General features: G+C 37.9%; 1 pseudogene; it reads left to right on the forward strand.

Moving 5' to 3' along the window:
- The first annotated feature begins 1024 nt into the window (after positions 1–1024).
- LOC122342378 overlaps positions 1025–25900 on the forward strand; it is a 48259-nt pseudogene continuing 23383 nt past the window's right edge.

Raw genomic sequence — 25900 nt, forward strand, 5'->3', positions numbered from 1 at the left:
CTTCAGTCACATGACATTAGAAAGTGCTACGAATTTGATTTGATTTTGATTATAATAAGTGAAGTGTGTGAGTGTGTTGTGCAGCACTAATAATCTCTCTCTCTGTATGTGTGTGTGTGTGTGTGTGTGTGTGTAGCGTGTGTGTGTGTCTGTGTGTGTGTGTGTGTGTGTGTGTGTCTGTCTGTGTGTGTGTGTGTGTGTGTGTGTGTGTGTGTGTGTGTGTGTGTGTGTGTGTGTGTGTGTCTGTGTGTGTGTGTGTGTGTGTATGTGTGTCTGTCTGTGTGTGTGTGTGTGTGTGTGTGTCTGTGTGTGTGTGTGTGTGTGTGTGTATGTGTGTCTGTCTGTGTGTGTCTGTGTGTGTGTGTGTGTGTGTGTTTGTGTCTGTCCGTGTCTGTGTGTGTGTGTGTGTCTGTCTGTGTGTGTGTGTGTGTGTGTGTGTGTGTGTGTGTGTGTGTGTCTGTCTGTGTGTGTGTGTGTCTGTCTGTCTGTGCGTGTGTGTGTCTGTCTGTGCGTGTGTGTGTGTGTGTCTGTGTGTGTGTGTGTGTGTGTGTGTCTGTCTGTGTGTGTCTGTGTGTGTGTGTGTGTGTGTGTGTGTGTGTGTGTGTGTGTGTGTGTGTGTGTCTGTGTGTGTCTGTGTGTGTGTGTGTGTGTGTGTGTGTCTGTCTGTCTGTGTGTGTGTGTGTGTGTGTGTCTGTCTGTGCGTGTGTGTGTGTGTGTCTGTCTGTGTGTCTGTGTGTGTCTGTGTGTCTGTCTGTGTGTCTGTCTGTGTGTGTGTGTGTGTGTGTGTGTCTGTGTGTGTGTGTGTCTGTCTGTCTGTGTGTGTGTGTGTGTGTCTGTCTGTGTGTGTGTGTGTGTGTGTGTCTGTCTGTGTGTGTGTGTGTGTGTGTGTGTGTGTGTCTGTCTGTGTGTCTGTGTGTGTGTGTGTGTGTGTGTGTGTCTGTCTGTGTGTGTGTGTGTGTGTGTGTGTGTCAGGATCCGGTGTGGAGACGTCTGATGTCCAGGAGGAAACACACACAGCTCAGTCATGGTCATTCTGCAGCAGGTACACACTCTTCATTCTCTCTAGAAAACACACACGCACGTTTTCATAAACAAATCTCTGAAATCTGACGGATGCGTCATACTCTCTGTTCTGAATCATGTCTTCAATCATCACGATCATGATTGCTAAATGACTGAATAATGTAAATGTAATAGTACGGGACACTAGTTCTTACTGAATGGTTTTGGCAGGTTACTTTAATGAAGAGCAGTCTTGAAGCAGGTGATTAAAGTAGATCTGTTATTCGTATGATATCTGGTGTGGTGTGTTGTTCTGAAGAGGTCGGTGGTTTGGCATTGACTCCAGAAATAAAGCAGAAACACTGTTAAGTCATTATGTTTAATCTGCTCTGGGTCCAGTACGAGTAAATACTGGACACTCACCTGGGGACTAGAGGCCTTTATTGGTTCATCGGTCTGTTGTTTTCTCGTCTTGCTCTAATGTTGTGATAAAAGAGAGACGTCCAGAGTCGGGCAGCTGCTGTATAAAACACACACACACACACACACACACATAAATGTTTTGAGCAACCTTTTATATCACATTAGAGACCAGCTGATAACGAACAAGTCTTATAAAACCCGTCCAACATGATTTAAACACATTACTGGCAAACGAATGTCTTTCAGCTACATTTAAGTTCAAAGAAATGAATGAAGCATGCATTTCTTAAAATAGAAATTAAAAACAGTAACAAATGAATGAATGATTAAACAAATAAAACAAACATACAAATTCATAATTCAGTGTGTGCATATAATTAAATAAAATAATTATGTTGAATGAAATATAAATAGGCCTTATAAATAAATTTAAATAATATATAACAATAATTAACGCTATTTTCTTCATGCCAAATTCAAATAAATATATAATAATTAAACAAATCAATGAATTGTGTCAGAATTAATTCATTTATACTAGTGCTCTCTGATTAATCTTATCCAAAAATTTATTTTTATATATATAAAAATATATGTAATATATTGTATGCATATATTTATATATATATATATATATATATATATATATATATATATATATATATATATATATATATATATATAAACAAAAAAAAAAAAATTTTCTTAAATATATACATGCATGATATACGTATACATATTATGTAAATATACAAATTAAATGACTTAACATATATTTTAATCAATTGTGTATTGTTTCGGTTAAAATAAATATTTAATTAATACATTTTTTCATACGAAAGCACTGCTTGAGAAAACAAGCCTCTGTGTCTCTGGATTTCCTAGAATTGAATCATATATAGATATGACTTTATAAGAACAACTAATAATTATTTGCAGTACGTTTGTTCGAATGCTTGAGCGTTTAGTTACAGATATGCTCGATGCATCTTGCGCGCTCTGGAGGGTTATTGCAGGTTCTTTGTTTCTCTGTGTCTGTGGAGTGTGATGAACTCTGCTCCCGTCGGCTTTCTGTGCCTCTAATCGCTGCTGACAGGCCCTCATTTTCAGGAGCGGGACGTGCTCATAGATTCACAGGCATTTCTGTGCCGTTAAAGAGAGCGAAGCGAGAGGTTAGCTCTGACAGGACGGAGGCTTTGAATGGCTTTCTGTGGAGATGAAGGGAGCCGAAGCACAGGGACGCAGACCGAGCTGCAGATACCTCACGCTAGTGCAGGTAAGAGCAAAGCTCAAGATCGCTAAAAGGAAAGGGAAAAAGCCAAAGTGAGATTCTGTCAAACGATTAACGGCATCCAGAATAAACGTTTTTCTCTACAGTGTATGCTGTGTATATTCATTGCATTAATGCATTAAGAAATACAAACACATGTGTATATTTAAGGAAAACATGCATTTGTATGTGATATAATAACTAAAAAATACTAAATGTGATAATGCATATATATAAATGCCTATACATGTAAATCTGTTCAAAATATATACTGTATGTGTGCATTTATATATACATAATATATTATGTAAATTTATGATTTTTTGACATATTGGTTGCAATAATCACAATTTAAATGGTAAATATGTGTTTGTTAAAAATCCACAAAATCCCCCACACACGGTTATTTAATATTAGCTTGCATTGTAAACATTTTAAATTATACTATTGAGTTTTTAGTAATATATAGTAGTAAGTAAAGTAAATATATTCTTTTTATATTTCTTTTTAGTAGTTTCAGTCATTTATTTTTGCATGTGCTTTTTGTCAGTCGTCTTTATTACATTTTATTTGAAGTAGCTTTATTTTATTTTGATTTAGCTTTTGGTTTTTAGTTAATTTTAGTACTTTAAACTTGAGGCTCTTAATTTTTTCTTCGTTTTTTACATTTAAAATATACATTTTTAAGTTAATATTTTAATTTAATGTTTTAGCTTTTTTTCTTTTTTTTTTTTAAATAGTTAACAGTAATAACAGATTTTTTTTCATCTATTTTTTGCCACCTTATTTCTGGTTCTTAACTAATTAGCATTAATTGATGAATGCATTCCAGTCTGAGGTGCGTGTTCCAGTCTTTTAAGCTCCAGCCAATGACATCGTCCGATTCATTCTCCTCCCACTGGAAGCAGACAAAAAGTGGGCGGAGCCAGCAGAGCTCAGTGCGTGCAGTCATGCGGAGCATCATCATAATAACCCATGCTTTCCATAAATATATGCTTTACTTCTTTACTTCTCCACTCTGCCAGAGAGGACAGTGTTTAAGGTTGAAATGCCAAGGTGGTTTAATTGCTTTAGCATGTCTCATGAATATTTGTTATAATGTCTCAGCTTGGCAATAAAATTTGTGAGCGTTTTAATGACAGTTGCACTGAAATACCAGCTGTCCCGTAGCATACATACAGCTCCTGTTCTTGACTGACCTTTGCCTCATTTAAATTCATTTAAATGCTAATTAAAACCAATTCAGAACTAGATTTAAATGCCATGACAGTGTTAAATCATTTCAAGGCTTCATGATTTACTGTTATGTAACTATCTTTGCTCACCAGCCCAAGTCTAGTCATTTTTCTTTTTTAAATTCCATTTAATTTGTATGTTTTCACACACACAAAAAAAATTACTAAACAATGAAACATGCAAACACACACACACACACAAATATATATATCAAAACTTCATTTTTGAATTTTTGATTAGTAATATGCATCGCTAGGAACTTCATCTGGACAGCTTTAAAGGTGATTTTCTCAATATTAAGATATTCTTCACCCTCAGATTCCAGATTTTCAAATATTGTCCGATCCTAACACTCCATACATCAGTGGAAGGCGTGTTTATTCATCTTTCAGATGACCCTTACGTCTGGTTTTGAGCTCTCGGGTCACACATGACCAGTTGTTGCCAAAAGGTGGCGCTCTCACATGCAGACACAAGCTCTTATTAACTCAGTGGGGTATGCATTAGGTTTAATAGTTTGGTTCATTTTTGAGGTGCTGTATTTGTATCACTCGTGACTCTCAGATTATGTTGAGATTGTTTTATGACACACATTTCTCCCTCTTTGTAATCAGTAACACTAGCACGGCTCTATTGTTTGTATATAACTAACGTGTGTTACTGCACCTGCTGAATAATTTACCTGCGTCTCACACACACCACCTGTACAGATACAAGTGTTCATCACGCTTTGAACGCTTTAACAGAACAAGTGTTCATATCTTCAGTAGGGCTGTTTCGAAATATGTAGCGATTTGTACCTTTTAAATGTTTAAATACTTGTAAATTATACATTTTAGCATCAATAAAAACATACAAAAATGTAGGTTTTATGTTTGTATAAACATGTTAGGTATAAACATGAGATCAGCCTGGACATTTAAGGCACATTCAGTGCAGTTTTTTCCCAAGATGGAAGCCTTAATACTTACTAAAAGCAAAGGTAGAAATGATAAATTATAGTTAGATTTGTCTCTCAAAGACTGTTGATTCTAGAATTACAAATGATTAAAACAAACCTTGGGAGAAAAAGTTCTTCTGTGATGCATTATTATTAGATGGATTATGTATTGAAATATTGACTGGACAAACAGAAATTATTTAACTCTTTTATTACTTTCTGTAACTCATGATGATTCACATGAGTAGCCGTGCTATACTCATAATCACACCATACTCATAATCACACCATACTCATATTTACACCATACTCATATTTACACTATACTCGTAATCAGACCATACTCATAATCACACCATACTCATAATCACACCATACTCATAATCACACCATACTCATATTTACACTATACTCATAATCACACCATACTCATAATCACACCATACTCACACCAACTCAGACCATACTCATAATCACACCATACTCATAATCACAACATACTCATAATCATATTTACACTATACTTATAATCATACCATACTCATAATCACACCATACTCACAATCACACCATACTCATATTTACACTATATTCATAATCACACTTTACTCAAAATAACAACATACTCATAATCATACCATACTCATATTTACACTATACTCATAATCACACATACTCATAATCACACTTTACTCATAATCACACTATACTCATAATCACACTATACTCATAATCACACTTTACTCATAATCACACATACTCATAATCACACTATGCTCATAATCATACCATACTCATATTTACACTATACTCATAATCACACTTTACTCATAATCACACTATACTCATAATCACACCATACTCATAATCACCTGTACTCATAATCACACTATACTCATAATCACACTTTACTCATAATCACACTTTACTCATAATCACACCATACTCATAATCACCTGTACTCATAATCACACTATACTCATAATCACACTATACTCATAATTACACCATACTCATAATCACACTATACTCATAATCACACTATACTCATAATCACACTATACTCATAATCACACTTTACTCATAATCACACTTTACTCATAATCACACTTTACTCATAATCATACCCTACTCATAATCACCTGTACTCATAATCACATTATACTCATAATCACAACTCACATAATCTCAACTTTTCATGTTTTTAAAAGACGTCTGTTTTGCTCAGTAAGGCTGCATTTAAATATTTGATAAAAATACAATACAATTGTGAAATACTATTAGAATTTCAAGTAAACTTTTTTCTATGTGAATATGTGTTAAAGTGTAATTTATTTCTGTGAAGCCCAGATGAATTTTCAACATTATTACTCCAGTCTTCAGTGTCAAATGATCTTCAGAAATCATAATAATATTCTGATAATAATATTCTTACTGCTCAAGAAACATTTCTGATTATTATCAGTGTACTTGTAAAATTCACAGGTATCAGAATTCACAAATGAATAGAAAGTTCAAAAGATCTTTCTGGCACTTTTAATTTAATGCATCCTCACTGAATAAAAAGTTTTGTTATGCTTTGACAATTTAATAATATAACTTTTATTCGGTCTGTTAGCAAATACATATTGTTTGGAGACCTTTGACCTAAAGCGTTTCTGCACTCACACTTGCTTGCCTTTCGATGAATGCTCAAGCACATTTCTTTCCCAGAGTGCTCTTGTTTTATTCTCTGGTGGTCTGTAAGGAGGTCTGATACAGAAAGACAGCGGGGAGGAGTGTGTGAACAATGCAGTAGTTGTCTTGGCATGTATTATTGATCTGTGTGTGGTTGCTAGGATTGTTTCAGCGGCAGAGCGGCCTTCTCAGACGTGACAGCTGCGGCCAAACGGTGTTGGGTTCTCCCTCTACCTGGATTGATTTGCCTTCGGGGATATTTAGTTAATTAAAAAGCTCCATATTATCAGGGGATCCTCCTCCTCACAGCCCTCACACACACACACACACACACACAGAGACGCAGGGGCAGTTACGGTCAGGTGTGATAAAACTAACTCGGACGAAGTGAACGTTAGAGAGGAATGATCCAGCTTTGAGCGTGCGCTTCACGATTCTCTGGAGGGCTGGACGTGTGTTTGGAGGTGTGCGTCGGACGCTGGATTATCGTTTGCATGGATTGGGGATTGATGTGAGGATGTACAAGCGTCGGGATTATGTCGAACTCTACGAGAAGGATCAGGCTAAGTGGGCCTTGCTACGAAATGTCAACACTGTGGTCAAACACACCACTCTGTTACCGCTACGGTGTGTGTGTGTGTGTGTGTGTGTGTGTGTGTGTGTGTGTAGTGAGAGAGAGTTGCCAGTTATGTGTAATTGCTCATTTGATTTGAAGAAATTGTGTTTTGTTGGAACTATTTTAAGAATAATGTTTTTATATTGCATTATATTTAGTCATTTAGGAGACGCTTTTGGCCAAAATGACTCACACAAAAAAACCTAACACAGTACACAAAGAAATATCAGTGTCAGGGGTTGAAAACTTTTGAACAGGACAAAGATATACACACTTTCCTTGTTTTGCTTTAGTTTTTTAATTCAGTACCGCCCTTCAGAAGCTGTGGAGAATACTTTTTCCCAAAAGACAAAATAAGTTAAACGGAACCTGATTTTCAAATTCAAAAAGTTAATGCACGGTTTGGCTTTCTGGAGGAAATTATTGTGTGTGTGTGTGTGTGTGTGTGTGTGTGTGTGTGTGTAATTAATCAAATAAAATAAATAAAATAAAATAGTAATTTTATCCAGGTGCACTCATGGTAAAATGCTTAATGACGTTTTAAGTAAATAGGTCTATCTAAATATATATATATAAATAATATAAAAGTGTCTACTAAGTGCATGAAGGCTTGTACTTTTTTATGCTGCATTCATGCGGTGACATAATTGCTGCAATCTCAAGATGATGAAACATGAGCTCTTCACACTCTTGTACCCATCTCTCTATCGGTGACTAAACGTAGCTCCTGTGGTAGCTCACAGTCACAATACAGTGTGATCAAGGGTCAAAGGTCACACTGATGATGTCTCACGGTGTTTGAATGAAATGATGATGTCAGACTATAATGAATGAATAATGAACAGCATGGGGGTTATGCATTACAAGTAACGCGAGTTACGTAATCAGATTACAGTAACTAGCAAAGTGCATGCATTACTTTTTCATTTAGAAGGAAATATCTGGGTTACTCTGTTTCTCCTGTACTGACTGACAGCTCTTGGGTTGCCATGTTGAGAGAAATCATGCATAAGCGCAGTTTCTTCTCCTGCGTTCTTCATGCGATTAGTTTGAAGGAATTCTTCCTTCGGCCTGAACTTTATTCATTTCACCTTTGCTATGAAAGAGCTTTTCCAGCTGAATGTTTTTATACATTAAAAACAAATAAGCAAGCCCTGCCCAGATTTCACAAGCAACGGACCGCATTGCATGATGAAAGACGTGTGATGGTTTCAGGGCGACTATGTCTGGCTGGATCTGAAGACGGGTCGGGAGTTCGAGGTCCCGATCGGAGCCGTGGTGAAGCTCTGCGATTCCGGTCAGATCCAAGTCCTGGACGATGAAGGAAATGTGAGTTTTTCCGTCTGCTGAGCTGAAGCCTGCTCTTCGGTTATGATTTGATGTAATAGTTGTTACGCGGTTCTTTGGCGTGATGTGTGTGTTGAATCTGCGTCGTGTTCAGGAGCACTGGATCTCTCCCCAAAACGCCACCAACATCAAGCCGATGCACCCCACCTCCATCCACGGGGTGGAGGACATGATTCGACTCGGGGACCTGAACGAGGCCGGGATCCTCCGGAACCTTCTCATCCGCTACAGAGAGCATCTCATCTACGTGAGTCCTGCTGTACAGCTGAAGAAGCATGTCTTTAACACAGATGTCATTAAAGGTGGAACTCACATGACACACTACTATCTCTTTTGAATAGGTTTGTTGTCATACATAGCACAACACAACATAACATAACATAACATAACATAACATAACATGACATAACATAACATAACATGACATGACATGACATAACATGACATAGCATAACATAACAACATAACATAACATGACATGACATGACATGACATGACATAGCATAACATAACATGACATGACATAACATATAACATAACATAACATAACATGACATAACATGACATGACATGACATAACATATAACATAACATAACATGACATAACATAACATAACATAACATAACATGACATGACATGACATGACATATAACATATAACATATAACATAACATGACATAACATAACATGACATGACATGACATGACATGACATGACATAGTATAAATATAACATAACATAATATAACATAACATAAATATAACATAACATAACATAACATAACATGACATAACATGACATGACATGGCATGACATGACATAGCATAACATAACATAACATAACATAACATAACATAACATGACATGACATGACATAGCATAACATAACATAACATAACATATAACATAACATAACATAACATAACATAACATGACATGACATAGCATAACATGATCAATTTACTGCAATTGAATAATATTGTTATATAGTATATAATATGTGAGTAATATCAAAAATGTAAGATGAATAATATATATATATATATATATATATATATATATATATATATATATATATATATATATATGTGTGTGTGTGTGTGTATGTGTGTGTGTGTGTGTGTGTGTGTGTGTATGTATGTATGTAATGTACTAATATTTTTATATATATGATATGCAAGTGCCTAAAACGTAGCAAGGTTTTTTTTTCAATTATATAACAAATAAAAAGAAAACAAATTAAAAAGAATAGAGCAAGCAAGTGTTAGAGGCCCTTTTTGCTTTTGTTAATTGTATAAAAATAAATGATTGTGTATATATATATATATATATATATATATATATATATATATAAAATCATGATCAAATTTGATGTAATTATACAGTATGTTAATATGTTAATATATACACACAATTTGAAAAAATTATTGTAACAATTAATAATGATTATAATAATGAATTAATAATGAATTTTAGTAATTAATAGCATTTTACATGCCAGTTAAAATGAATGTTAATATGTTAAAGTTAAAGTTAATGTTACAAATTCTCATAATATAGCAGTTAATAATATATGTTAATATTTTATAAATATGTTAATTTCATAAAATAATATTATTAACACACAATGTTTCCTACATACAACATGCAAAGGCTCATTTAATTAATTAATATTAAAACATCATTTTAATATTTGTATTTAATAGTATTATTATTAATATATTATTCTGCAATAATAATAATTATTAAGTCCACAAATAAATATATGCAGTTATCGTAAATGAATCTATTATGTAAATAAGCTTTAACTTGGGATGAATGTTCATTAGGGAAGAGAGCTTGATCTGTCCTGTCTCTCTCTCTCTCTCTCTCTCTCTCTCGCTCTCTCTGGTTTGTTGTTTCTCTGTGTGAAGACTAACTGTGGAGGTCGGGTGAGTTTCCTGCGCATGTCTGCCCGCTCTCTGTGTTTTCAGCACGCCGCTCTCTCATTTCAACATGGCCGAGAGGTCTGCTCTAACCAGACACCGATACGTCTCTCTGACAGCCGCGTCTCGTAACTCCGTGCCGGGAAGGTTACCCTGTTCAAAATGTAACACGTAGTGCAACTGTTTCAATTACGTTGTTCAAGAAATGAGACATTAATGGCGTTACTGTCACTTGTTAACATTTACACGGGTGCTTTTATCCATTTCTTCAAGAATAGAATTAGGATCGAGAGCGCTGGCGTTCATCAAATAAAGACATGTGCTTTTAGTAAAATTAATTAATCGATCAATTTGTTTTTTGGTCATTCCGAGGTTAAATACAGTTTTATAACAATAAAAAGAAATCATTTAGTAGCTATAAAACACTGGCTTGGTTTAAGCAATAAATAAAGCATAAATCCATAAATCCAAATAGACATAAAACATTATCAAACACCTGTTCTGTGTGCTAAACTCTCCTATTTTAGATCAATTGATGCAATTTATGAAAGAAATTAATTTAATGCAAGCCCTTTAGTAATTATAAACATTTCCATGAGTAGCTAATTTAGTTAACTAATTTGAACGGATTGCAATTCTATTTATTCTGTACTTAATTTCAGAATCAGAAAGAGCTTAAAAGTATTTAGTTTCAGTACACGGATAATAAAATTCACATATGCATAAATATAAATATATATTTATGATATAATTAAATGATGCATATGGTACAAATTATATATATATATATATATATATATATATATATATATATATATATATATATATATGTTATATATTTACGCATCGCTTCATATGTATTAGTATAAAACAAAAGGACAAATGCGCACACGTGTGATAGAGATAAAACAGAATATGAAAAGAATAAATGCATTCTGTTGCATGAATAAATGCAGCTGCACGTGAGCATGGACTGTGCATGTCCTCTACAGAATAAAAGTCCCTCAGGCGCGCTTCAGCTCTGCGTGTGTTCTTCACAGACCTACACCGGCTCTATCTTGGTGGCCGTGAACCCGTATCAGCTGCTGCCCATCTACACGGCCGACCAGATCCGGCTCTACACCAACAAGAAGATCGGGGAGATGCCTCCGCACATCTTCGCCATCGCAGACAACTGCTACTTCAACATGCAGCGCAACAACAAAGACCAGTGCTGCATCATCAGGTCTGTTCGTGAGCTTCAGCGGGAGACACGAGTGGCGTGACATATGTCTGTCTATCTATTATTCAGGATCTGGACTGGATAGCTAAAGGTTACCGGTTCAAACCCAGAGACTTTCTTTCTTTTTCAATTTTTTGCTACCACCAGAGCGCCTTGAGTGTTGATATTTTTTAACTAAAGCTATTAAAAATCTTTTTTTAATTATTTTTTTTATTAAGCTACAATTAGATTAAATAATTAAACTGTTACATTTTTTTTTATTAATACCATAGCGGCTGACTTAAAATAACGTGTATATACTGTATGTATGTTTTTAAATGATATCATTATTATAAATAGAATCGCTTTTATATAGATTTATATTTTAATAAAATAACAATGATTATTATAATTATTTGAAATAACATTTAGGTCCACAAATTTTTCAATAAGTAAATAAATAATTTTATCAAATGGGTTATTATTTTTTATTATTATTATTATTAAATAATTTATTATTTTATACATTTTCTTTATTAATTTTATAGTCAGCTCCACACATTTGATCAGTTATTCAGTGGCATTTAAAAAAAACTTATTAATTAATAAATATAGAAGTATAGTATAGTTGTCTCGGAAATAATGGATGGATAAATTTTTTTTTTTTTTGGTTATGTTATGAACAGCACCTCTGTGGCTCTCTCTGACCACCACCGGAGGGAGCCCTCACCCGAGTACTGATCGCTCTAGGACTCCATTTCCCATAATCCCGTGCCTTGGACTGATTAGCGCTGCCAGGTGTTCCTCATTCCCTTCCCTTTAAAAGATCTGCCCTGCCATCAATCTGTGCGAAGTCTTGTTTGTTTGTACAGCAATTCCGAGCGTTTATCCCTGTATCTGTATTCCTGTTGCCGACCTTGTTCCTGTTTGATTCTACGATTGATTTCTGCCTGCCTACCGACCCTCTGCCTGTCTTTGTTTACGTCTCTTGGATTCCCCTGTATACTGTCGTTCGCTCCTGTTTTACCCTGCCTGTCTGACCACGATTAAAGTCTGTCGCAAATGGATCCACCTGTCTTCGACCAGTCTTTACAGAAGACTTCGCCACTACCGGATCCAGCGGATATGTATCAGGTGATGTCAGAAGTCTCGTCCCAAGCCGCCATACTCGCCGCGCACCTGCACAAACTCACCACTTTAACTGAGGAACTGGTGAGATCGATCCACACTTTAACCCTCGCTACCGGGAATCCAGACCAACACGCCGCTCAAGCCGCTCAACCCGTTCAGCCTACCGTGACTCCGCCAATCTAACCTCAGTCCTCGCCTCAGTCTGCCCGACAAGTTCGACGGATCATCCGCAAAATGTAAGGGTTTTTTGTTGCAATGCGCTTTGTTTATTAGCCAACAACCCAGTTTATACCCCACTGAAGATAGCAAGGTTGCTTTGATCTGTTCTCTGCTCACCGGGAGAGCGCTCGATTGGGCCACAGCCACCTGGGAAGCACGTCGCATGTCTTTTCCTCGTACAATGATTTTGTGCAAGAATTCAGGGGAGTCTTCGAACAAGTAGCCGGAGGGAAAGATCCCGGAGAGCAACTGCTTACCCTCGCTCAAGGTACCAGCACTGCAGCGGATTATACTTCACTTTTCGCACGCTTGCTGCCCAATCAGGTTGGGGTGAATCACCTCTCAAACTAATGTATCGTAGAGGCTTGAACACGGACCTTCAAAAGGAACTGGCTTGTCGCGATGAAGGCAGATCGCTTGAGGAGTACATGGAGATCGCAATCAAGCTGGATAATATTCTCAGAGCGCGCCCGACAAGTGTGAGAGTTTTCCGTTCAAAGCCTTGCTCGATTAACGGCACCAGAGCCCATGCAGATCAGTTCAGCCCACTTAGACTCCAGGAGCGGGATCGAAGAGTGCGTGAGCGCCTGTGTCTCTACTGTGGTCAGGCCGGGCACTTCCGAATGTCATGCCCCACACGTCCCCAGCGCCATCAAGCAGCATCGGTAAGACATCAAACTCACTCTGATTCTTTTGAGATTCATGTCCAGCTAAAGGTGAAACGGACTTGATTACGGCCGTTGCCCTCATTGATTCGGGGGCGGCCGGCAATTTTATCGATCAATCTTTTGCTAAGTCTAATGGAATCTCTCTTGTCCCATGTGAACCTCACGTTGCAGTGGCGGCGCTAGATGGACGCCCTCTTGGACCCGGTAATGTTTCATCAGTCACGGAAACCTTAGTACTGCAAGTAAGCCCCCTTCATTCCGAATCTATTCGCCTGTTTGTAATTCAGTCTCCCAAACATCACATCGCCCTTGACTACCCTGGCTCGAGATTCACAACCCCACCATATCCTGGGCCGACCACCAAATAACACATTGGTCATCAAACTGTCACAAGCACTGTCTGAACAATCCTGTACACCAATCTCCTTCCAAGCCATCTCCCTCTAAAGAGAAGTCATTTCCCTCCGAAGAGAGGGTCACCACGCCACCTGAACTTCCTGGGGAGTATCAAGATCTCGCCCTAGCATTCAGTGAAAGGGGTGCAACACAACTACCACCTCACCGTTCAGATGATTGTGCCATCGACCTCATGCCCGGACGCACTCCTCAACGAGGCCGTGTTTTCCCCCTCTCACAACCAGAATCAGAGGCAATGAAATCATACATCGAGGAAGAACTCGCCAAGGGATTCATTCGCCCATCTACTTCACCAGCATCCGCGGGGTTTTTCTTCGTCAAGAAGAAGGATGGTAGTCTTCGGCCCTGTATTGATTATCGCAGTCTGAACGAGGTCACAGTTAAATATCGCTATCCGCTGCCACTAGTACCAGCCTCCCTGGAACAACTTCGCAGAGCAAAATTCTTTACAAAACTAGATCTTCGTAACGCCTATAATTTGATCCGTATCAGAGAGGGAGACGAGTGGAAGACAGCTTTTTCAACAACCTCCGGGCACTATGAATACCTCGTTATGCCGCTCGACTTGCAAACAGTCCGTCGGTCTTCCAAGCTTTCGTCAATGAGGTGTTTAGAGATATGCTAAATCAATTTCTCATCGCTTACATGGACGACATCCTTGTTTACTCAGATAACCTCGATGCCCATGTCACTCACGCCAGGTCAGTTCTCCAACGCTTAATAGACAATCAACTTTACGCCAAGCTCCAGAAATGCGAGTTCCACAAGACCCAAGTGGCTTACTTAGGATACATCATCAGTGCGGAGGGGGTAACGATGGACGAGCACAAGGTCAAAGCAGTGGAGTGGAGTGGCCACGCCCTCCACTGTCAAGGAGTTACAACGTTTTCTGGGCTTCTCGAATTTCTATCGAAGATTCATCCGCAATTTTAGTCTTGTTGCAGCTCCCTCACTTCACTAGTTAAAGGGAATTCACATCGCCTATCGTGGTCACCCGACAGTATCCAAGCATTCAACCTACTCGGGATAAGTTCACTTCGCCTCCGATACTCCATCACCCAGACCCCAACCGGGAGTTCATAGTCGAGGTGGATGCATCGAATGTAGGCATCGGAGCCATTTTGTCTCAACGCCACGGGCACCCAGCAAAACTTTACCCTGTGCCTACTATTCTCGTAGAACTCAACTCAGCGGAACGCAACTATGATGTGGAGATAGAGAGCTCCTCGCGATGAAATCCGCTCTTGAGGAGTGGCGGCACTGGCTGGAGGGGGCCAAATTCCCATTCACTATCCTGACTGACCACAGAAACCTTGAATACATCCAGTCCGCTAAACGCCTAAATTCACGGCAAGCTAGATGGTCTCTGTTTTTTTTCCGGTTTGATTTTAAGGTTACCTATCGCCCAGGCTCTAAGAACACTAAGGCAGATGCCCTATCCAGGCAGTTCGAGAGCACCCCCTGCGAATTCTCTATGGACCCCATTCTACCGCCGGCTCGTATTGTGGCTCCAGTTCAGTGGGGACATCATGACGGAGATCTCTGAGGCACAACTGGATGAACCTGCCCCCAGGATGCCCACCCAATCGAACCTATGTGCCTCAAGCCCTGAGATCAAGAGTTCTCCATTGATTCATGATAGCCCCAGCTCCGGTCATCCAGGTATCACTGCCACCCTTCACTTAGTCAACAACCGCTTTTGGTGGCCAACCATACGCTCGGACACTATCCACCTGTTCAACAGTGCCAAATATGCAACATCACTAAAACCTCTCACCAACGCCCAGCAGGACTCCTACAACCGCTACCCATACCAGAAAGACCATGGTCTCACATTGCCATCGACTTCGTGGACGGATCTGCCGGTCTCCAATTCATTCACCACGGTGCTCACGGTTGTTGACCGGTTTTCTAAGTCTTGCAGGTTCATACACTCTGCCGAAATTACCCACAGCCTGGGAAACTGCCGAGGTGCTTTTTACAGCAAGTGTTCCGCTTTTACGGCTTACCAGAGGACATTGTATCAGACCGCGGCCCACAGTTCACCTCTCGAGTCTGGCAAGCCTTCTGTTCCCAACTCAATATTAATGTAAGTCTAACGTCAGGTTATCACCCCCAATCCAACGGTCAAGCTGAACGCATGAATCAGGAACTGTCTCAATTTCTACGGAATTACTGCCACGACAATCAAAACGATTGGAGCCGCTATCTTGTCTGGGCTGAGTATGCGCAGAACTCATTGAGGAAGCAATCTACCGGGCTGACTCCTTCCAATGTGTCCTGGGCTTTCAACCACCACTATTTCCTTGGTCTGGAGAACCTCAGCACTACCCGCAATCAATTCGTGGCTACAGAGGAGTGAGGAAGTGTGGAATTCGCTCACGCTCATCTCAGAGGAGCAGTCAGGAGGTTTCAAGAACAAGCCGACCGCCATCGCCGAGAGGGGCCGGAATATTCACCTGGCGACTGGGTCTGGCTATCGACCCGGGACCTCCGACTTCGGTTACCCTGCAAGAAGCTGCTCCCAAGGTACGTGGGTCCTTTCAAGGTCATTGCACAAGTCTCACCAGTTTCTTACCGCCTAGATCTCCCTGCAATCATCGTATTGCTTCTACATTCCATGTCTCTTTGCTTAAACTCGCCGTGGCCCGGGAGGAGAGAGGACCAGGATGAGGTTGCTGCCGAGGACGCCTCCCTAATCATCGATGGCGCAGGAAGCCTACCAGGTTCGAGAAATCCTGGATTCACGACGCCGAGGCAGGAACTGCAGTACCTAATCGACTGGGAGGGCTATGGACCAGAAGAAAGGTCCTGGATACCTGCTCGAGACATTCTCGATCCTTCACTCATCGCTACCTTCCACCAGGACCACCCCGACAAACCTGCTCCCAGACCCCGTGGAAGACCTCGGGCGCCGAATCACCCCTCGCCCGGAGCCGCTCGCAGGGGGGGGGCTCTGTTATGAACAGCACCTCTGTGGCTCTCTCTGACCACCACCGGAGGGAGCCCTCACCCGAGTACTGATCGCTCTAGGACTCCATTTCCCATAATCCCGTGCCTTGGACTGATTAGCGCTGCCAGGTGTTCCTCATTCCCTTTCCCCTTTAAAAGATCTGCCCTGCCATCAATCTGTGCGAAGTCTTGTTTGTTTGTACAGCAATTCCGAGCGTTTATCCCTGTATCTGTATTCCTGTTGCCGACCTTGTTCCTGTTTGATTCTACGATTGATTTCTGCCTGCCTACCGACCCTCTGCCTGTCTTTGTTTACGTCTCTTGGATTCCCCTGTATACTGTCGTTCGCTCCTGTTTTACCCTGCCTGTCTGACCACGATTAAAGTCTGTCGCAAATGGATCCACCTGTCTTCGACCAGTCTTTACAGGTTATTTCTGTTGATTATTATGTATTTACTTTTATGCGTCTTTGTAAACCTAATCAAATTAACTTAATAAAATGAAAAGCGGAAATGTTGCCTTGGCAGATGACTGAAATAAATAAAATTTAAGCTGAAGCACAAAAAAATGACTAAATAAATGTGAATTAAAAAAGCACCACTATAACAAAAAAACTAAAATGCTAAACAATACATAAAAATATAAGCTAATTAAAAAACAATAACTGTAATAACGCAACAGCACTGGCAAGGTCAAAAATATTCCTGAAATAAGGCCTAACGCTTTACAATAACGTTCATTAGTTGACGTTAGCTGGCGTTAGCTTTCATGAACTAACGTTAACGAAGAAGAAAGACGGCTCAGGGATAAAGCATGAGGTTTCTGGTGACCGGTTCTCTCTTACAGTCGCATGGCGTGTCTTCTCGCCAGCGGCGAGTCTGGAGCAGGAAAAACAGAAAGCACCAAGCTGATCCTGCAGTTTCTGGCGGCTATCAGCGGGCAGCACTCCTGGATCGAGCAGCAGGTGCTGGAGGCCAACCCTATCCTCGAAGGTAAGCCCGAGCTCAGAATTACATCCTGGGCCCGATTACATCCTGCGTGTCTTGACCTGACTTTACCCGTCAGCCTTCGGGAACGCCAAGACCATCCGCAACGACAACTCCAGCCGCTTCGGGAAGTACATCGACATCCACTTCAACAAACGAGGGGCCATCGAAGGAGCCAAGATCGAGCAGTACCTTCTGGAGAAGTCCCGAGTGTGTCGACAGGTACAACAATACGCTAACATCGCCAAATATCATTGCAGTTTAAAATAGCTGCTTCCTACATGGATATGCCCTAAAATGTGATTTATTTATTATTTGATTACTTCAGCGTCACACGATCTTCAGAAATCAAGAGACGACAGCATTAAAAACGCCATCGATTCTGTGGAAATTTATTTTTTTCGGGATTATATTATGTTTCACGGACGAATGTAAAAAACACAGAAGAACGCAGATGAATATTCAAAAGAAATTTACGTGACAAAAAAACGTTTATATCTATATAAATGTCTTGATTACTTTAATTCAGCCTTAGTTTAAACTTATTTTTATGCTTCATATACTTAATAGTCGCTATTATAGATATAAAAACCCCATATGAATACTGTTACTAATACGATTATTATTATTATGGATTTAAGTTTTCTAAATCACAAAAAGTATTTGAAACTGAAATTGACGCTTTCTCATTTATTCTGCCACGCTTTCTATTATTGCAAGACATCGTGCAAATCTCTACAGTGATCTCCGCAGAGAGATTTTTGGTGGGAACTCGTTTTTATTCAGATTTTTGCTTTATTGAACTCAAGCTGAAAGCATACAGAACAAGGAACACAACTGACATTTGTGCATGCATGAACGTATTTATGCCTTCATTTCTCCTCCTCCTCCTCCTCTGCTCTCCAGGCTCGTGATGAGAGAAACTACCACATTTTCTACTGTATGCTGAAGGGAATGACGTCTGAGCAGAAGAAGAAGCTGGGCTTGGGTAAAGCCACAGACTACACCTACCTTACCAGTGTGAGTAACGCTCTTTAACGCTTTCATTTCTGTACAGCTCCAAAATATACTAACACACACAACTGGGGAGATTACTTGTTTTCTTCTAATTGGTTTTAACCTGTACGATCCCGATGAAAATATCCAAATCATTCGCCATTAGTAACCCTGTGAAATGATCGATTATTATTATTGTTGTTTTTTTAGTTGTCAGATTATGCATATACTGAATTATTTCTGCAGTAATTGTTTATATATCTTGGCCCAACATTAGAGCACTGATAGAAATACTGAAATTAAAAACATCGCCTTTATTTAATATGCAACTTTTTGTTGCATGCATCATCAAATGTTATATTGGTGCAAACAGTGCTACAACATCAATATTGTAAATGATCTTTTAATTTAATGCAATATTTTGACATTGCAACGCTTCTGATTGGATTTATGTTGCATACCTAAATTTAAAGATAACAAAAAAATCTTTATGATAACACAGTTTATATGTTAAAGCAGAATTTTGATCGTGCACTAATCATGTGACAAAGCACATATTTAATTCAGACCCTTTATTTTTCCATATGTGCACGAATGCACTAAAACATCAATCAGTGAGGTTTTTAGAGAATTATAAATGAAAACCTCTTTTTACGGTCACTATAGCGAAGCAGTGATTAAATGAGTTATTAAACTGCCTTATTGATATGATAAGCAAAGCGAAAAAAAGAAAATGTATTGCATTTTTTTATATATCAACATCATAAAATACATTAAAGGAATAATTCACCCAAAAATGAAAACTGGCGGCAGATTTTAGCCATTCTTCAGTCAGTTTTTTTTTTTTTTTTATAAATGTATCCTGGCTCTTCTAAGCTTGGTAATGCAGCTGGATAGAGGCCATTATTTTGAAGTCTGTGTAAATAGTTATACATCCGAAAAGTTTTAAATTTCTAACATAAATAACTCTGAGTCATCTAGTTAGTCATATATATATATATATATATATATATATATATATATATATATATATATATATATATATATAGATGACTCATTAGGGACAGTTTCTATGGGCCTTGATCACTGATCTATAATAGAAAATATAATATATATTTTAAATATAAAATATATAAAAAAAAAAATATATATATATATATATATATATATATATATATATATATATATATATATATATATATATATATATATATAGATCAGTGGCCTTTACCTAATTGTCCGCCATATTGCAGCGACAATCCCGCTGCAACAATCCTACAGTTTAGTGAATGACGTCAAATACACCGTTCCAACATGGCGGCCGCGCCTGCGCGTCGGTGAGCACCGCTTCTTGGCTGACTTCTGACTTGACGCACGGCGTATGACGTAAGTTGCGTCAAACGTCAGCCAAGAAGCCGGAACTCGGCGCTCATCCAGTCAGACAGTTATTTACGGTATAATTTTAAAAATGTAAATATTTTTGTTACAAAAACCCATCGATATGCTTCAGAGGACATGCCATAACCTCCCCGGCGCACAGGTTAGTTTTTTACGTCCGCGATATATATATATGATTTAAGCAGCTTCAAAATAATGGCCGCTTATCCGTATTTTTTTTTAAACATCCAATACAATAAGAATTTGCTCTGAGTGAGTAAAATATGTGGTAATTGTCATTTTTGAGCGAACTATTCCTTTAAACATTACATTAAAGTAGGGTTTGCACCGCAATAGGCCTGCTCTGATTTCGTGAGCTTAATCTTTGGAGTCTTTCACAAGTAGTTAAATAATCCTCAAACCCAGGAGGCTGCACGGTTTGTGACGGTCGAGATGATCAGAAGGAGTATTCCAACATCCGCTCGGCCATGAAGGTCCTGATGTTCACGGACAAGGAGAACGGGAGATCTCTGCTGCTGGCCGCTATTCTGCACATGGGCAACCTCAGCTACGAAGGTGAGCCCGAATCCGTCCGAGGAACCGTGCTAACGTGTAAAGTAACAGGCGTCTGTCGTGCGCTTTGTCTTTAGCTGTAGTGCAACTGTGCATTTAGCCACTTGTGGTGTTATGATCTTCCTCCTCAGCTCGGACTTATGATAATTTGGACGCCTGCGAGGTCGTGCGATGCCCTGATTTGACCACAGCGGCTGTTTTATTAGAGGTATGATGCTGAAACACGGCGTTTATGTGTGCTGATGTTGTGGATGAAGGCATTTTTGCAAATGCAAACGAACGCTACATAAATATCAATATGAGAATCTAGTCTTATGCGTTGCATGTTTAGGTGCAGGTCTGCGCAAAATCAGTGTTTGAGCGCCCTCTTCTGATTCGTATGGAAACAATCATTGAGTTTTAGATGGATATTTAAAACATAAACATAAATAAAGAGGGAAGATATCTTTGAATATAAAAAAAAATGTATGCATAGATTTTTGCACAAAAAATGCATGAATATTTTCCCGTTAAAGATGTACACTGAATATATGAAATATATGCAAAATTGTTTTTAAAGTAAGCTGTTGCGATCAATTAATTTGAGCTGCATTCAAACAATAATAAAAAAATGGTCAACTAAATATGATTATGTAAACATAGCTATTTCATAAAAATGTTTTTTGTTTTTTTTTCGCACCATTTTTTGTGGAAAAGGGTGAATACAATTTAAATTTTAATTTTCCACAAAAAATGGTTGAATATTTGATTGAGAGAAATTTGATTGAACTTTTACCAAAGTTACCGAAAATGATGAATTCTTGAAACACAAATTGTAGATGTTTTTCACAAAACTGATTATTTATTGATATTACATTTTATATTTAGTATTCACGCTTTTTCCACAAAATGTGTGAATATTTGAAACACAGAAATTGCAGCTTTTTCCACAAACAAGTATGAAGCACTTCGACGAGCAAGCATGAGCTTTTCTGTGCAAAACACGTATTTTGAAATAGATCTTTTCATTGCAACCTTTTTCACAAATATACGGAGAAAAAAATTCTTCCAGGAGTATTAAAAAAAACCCTTTTTTTTTAAAGATAAATTTTGTTTGCATTGAAATGTATAAATGCATCTTTTTCCACAAATATAATAGTTGTATTTTTGTGTACCACAAAAATGCATGAATATTTCAAACAGAAATATATTTTTACACCAAAAATCGGTCTTTCTAAATGCATTTCTGATGATGCATTTCTCGATTATATTTTATATAGTGCTATAGAAGATAAACAGCTTTTTTAAGAGCTGAAATTTCATTGCATTGCAAGACGATACTAAGAAAGACTGCTCTCTCAAACGTGATGTTTGTTTAGTGATACTGTGTCTACGTATCGGGTGTTCGTAGGTGGACTTGAAGGACCTGATGAACTGCTTGACCAGTCGAACTATAATCACCCGTGGAGAGACCGTGTCCACTCTCTGAGCATTGAGCAGGCGCTGGACGTCCGGGACGCTTTTGTGAAGGTGAAAGCCTCTCTTCTGCACACCTGATCTAGTATGGTTTTCTCCGTGAGCTGCTCTAACCAGCCGCGGCGCCTCTCAGGGCATATACGGACGCCTGTTCGTGTGGATCGTTGAGAAAATCAACGCAGCCATTTATAAACCTCCGCCTCTGGAGCTCAAAACGGTGCGGAGATCCATCGGCCTGCTTGACATATTCGGCTTTGAGAACTTCACAGCTAACAGGTAAAACACACACACACACACACACACACACACACACACACACACACACACAGACAGACACAGACACACACACACACTCACAGACACACACACACACACACAGACACACACACACACAGACACACACACACACACACACACACACACACACACACACACACACACAATTACATAGCACAAACTCTGTTTACTTAATAGTTAATAACAGTTAACATGATTCATTAGTTAATAGGAAAAACTTACTTAGAATTTTGAGTTGACTTGATTTGTTGACTGTAAAAAGTATTTAATAAAATATAATATCTAATAATATGTATATATATATATATATATATATAATTTTAATACTGTAAAACATTTGTATACTATATTGCTATACTACATTAAACACTATGCACTATGTAGTAATGTTTGCATGTTTATGTATATTTATGTGTGTGTGTGTGTATGAATTTAACTAATTTAATCTACTAAAAAAAGAGTTTAGTGATACTTAATGTAAAACATTAAATACATATATTTAATAGTAAATAATATATTCTTCACACACATATATACAGGTACATTTCAAATGGGAAATTTGAATATTGTAAAAACTTTATATATATATATATTTAAAATTTATTACATATAAAGTAAAACATTTTTTCTCAATATTTTTACACAATATTACATGTGCCTGTGTGTGTATATATATATATATATATATATATATATATATATATTGTATGTATGTATATATATATATATATATATATATACTGTATATACTGTATATATACATATACATATATATAATCGATATATGTGTAGTGTGTATAAAAATTATATTATATATATAACAGAGAGTAAGACATGCATGTAACACTTTTATTACAGATTAATAAAAAAAAAGTATAAGCATTTATTAATTAATTATTATTAAGTATGTACATTTAATAGCTGGTAAATATATTCATTTAAACGAATAAGAATTCATATGAAGAATTCTCATGAAGTTGTTTCTCTCTTCCAGCTTCGAGCAGCTGTGCATCAACTTTGCCAATGAAAACCTGCAGCAGTTCTTCGTCCGTCACGTTTTCAAGCTGGAGCAGGAAGAGTACAACCTGAGAACATCAACTGGCAGCACATCGAGTTCACCGACAACCAGGATGCCTTAGATATGATCGCCATAAAGCCCATGAACATCATCTCTCTCATCGACGAGGAGAGCAAGTTCCCAAGGTGCGAGGGACGCCTCCCGTAAGTTCCCGGCTGCGTGCCGGGGCTCCCGCTGACGGTGTGTTTGTGGTGTTTCAGGGCACGGACACCACCATGCTGAACAAACTCAACTCTCAGCACAAGCTCAACACCAACTACATTCCTCCTAAAAACACGTGACGAGACTCAGTTCGCCTCCAGCACTTCGCGCCAAGGCTGCCTATTACGAGACCCGAGGTTCGTATCCTTCACAACATGATATTCAAGTGCATTCAGTCTCTAGCGCATTAAAAATAATATTTAGGCCTAAATGTAAGATTTAGGTTTTGCATAAAACATGCAGTTTTTACCTCTTGGTCTTTTTCAGTCATAAACAAGCAAGATTTCTGTAATAGTTCTAATGCACTAAATGCGTTTTAAATGCACGCTAACCAGCTTTATTATCAATTAATCCAATTTCTTTCAGTCTCATACATTTGAATACGTTGCTCCACAGCTATTTATATATTTTTTTAACAGAATAAATGCTATTATTGTGAATGAATGCATTTTTTAAAAATACTAATAAATAATGCCATGATAATAAACTATGCCATAGAAAAGTCCATACGCGTTTGTTTAATTTATTTTAAAACCGAAAATGAATGTAAATGGTATATGCAATTCAAATAAATAAATCGTATAATATAATAGTAAAAAAGTAATATAACACAATATAATATAAAAATGTAAACGTAAAACAGTGTCATTCAAATACAGAAATCTTAAATCTACGCTTAAATTTTTTATAATTTAATGTAATGTAATATAATATGATATAATGGTAATGATAGGATGCATGGTTTTCATCTTGCGGACAATAAAGATGAAATATGATATAATATAAATATTATTTAAATGACTGGATGCATTGTTTTCTTGCGGAAAAATGCATATGACAAATGTAAAAAAAATGAAAAATGCCACAAATTCATATCATAGAAATGTGATCTCATAAGGGTCATAAGGGTCAAGTTTTTGAAATAAATGATGCTTGCGGTTTGTTAAAACTATGTAATATTGTTCAAAAACAAATAAAAGTCTAAAATCGCCTTTGAAGTTGTCCATATAAATAATCTTAGCAATGCATATTACTGATCAAAAAACATTTTATGTATTTATGGTAGGCAATTTACAAAATATGGAGCGTGATACGACTGCTATTGCTACAAATATACTTGTGCTGCTGGGTAACAAGCTGTATGTAAAGGGTGTAGTGTGTCTGTGCAGGTTTTCTGGAGAAGAATCGAGACACGCTGCACGGCGACATCATTCAGCTCGTGCACTCCTCCAAGAACAAGTTCATCAAGCAGATCTTTCAGGCCGACGTGGCGATGGTAACGTCTCCACTACAGTCTTATAGAGTTTGCCAGCCGCAGCAGTGCGCTTCAGAAAATATTGCGGGACTGTCTTAAAATGCGTTTGTGCTGGACTGGTTACACTACATGCTTCCCTCTTTCTTTCTGTGTTTGTGAAACGTGCTGGCAGTTTTTGTGTGGTTATGTGTCTGCTGACTGTCTTGGCAAACCGTTTTCACTCCATAAGGTAAAACCGTGGTAATAGACTAGTAGCTTACAGTAACTAGCGCGTAGTTAACAGTAGATACGTTGTATGTGCTTCCAGTATGAAATGCGAGTGAGCATAACTAGTGCTTACATCTGCCATGATGCATCGCTATTATTATTTCAATTTGGGTATTAATAAACGAAGGTGAAATAGAAAATACTAACCTTATAATAGAGTGTTGTTTCTATACTAACCGAAACTGGGAGATTTTTTTTTTTTTTGTAAATGCTGTAAATGTAAATACTGTAAATGCAAAAATACAGTAAAATGTTAAATATTATTACAAATTTAAATAGAAGTTTTCTATGTAAATATGTGTTAAACTGTAATTTATTCCTGTGAACAAAACTGAATTTTCAGCCTTTTTTTACTGTAAATGCTTACCAAGTAAGCATTTATTTCAACAA

Source organism: Puntigrus tetrazona, chromosome 4 (genome assembly GCF_018831695.1).
Source record: "Puntigrus tetrazona isolate hp1 chromosome 4, ASM1883169v1, whole genome shotgun sequence".
NCBI classification, from domain to species: Eukaryota; Metazoa; Chordata; class Actinopteri; order Cypriniformes; family Cyprinidae; genus Puntigrus; species Puntigrus tetrazona.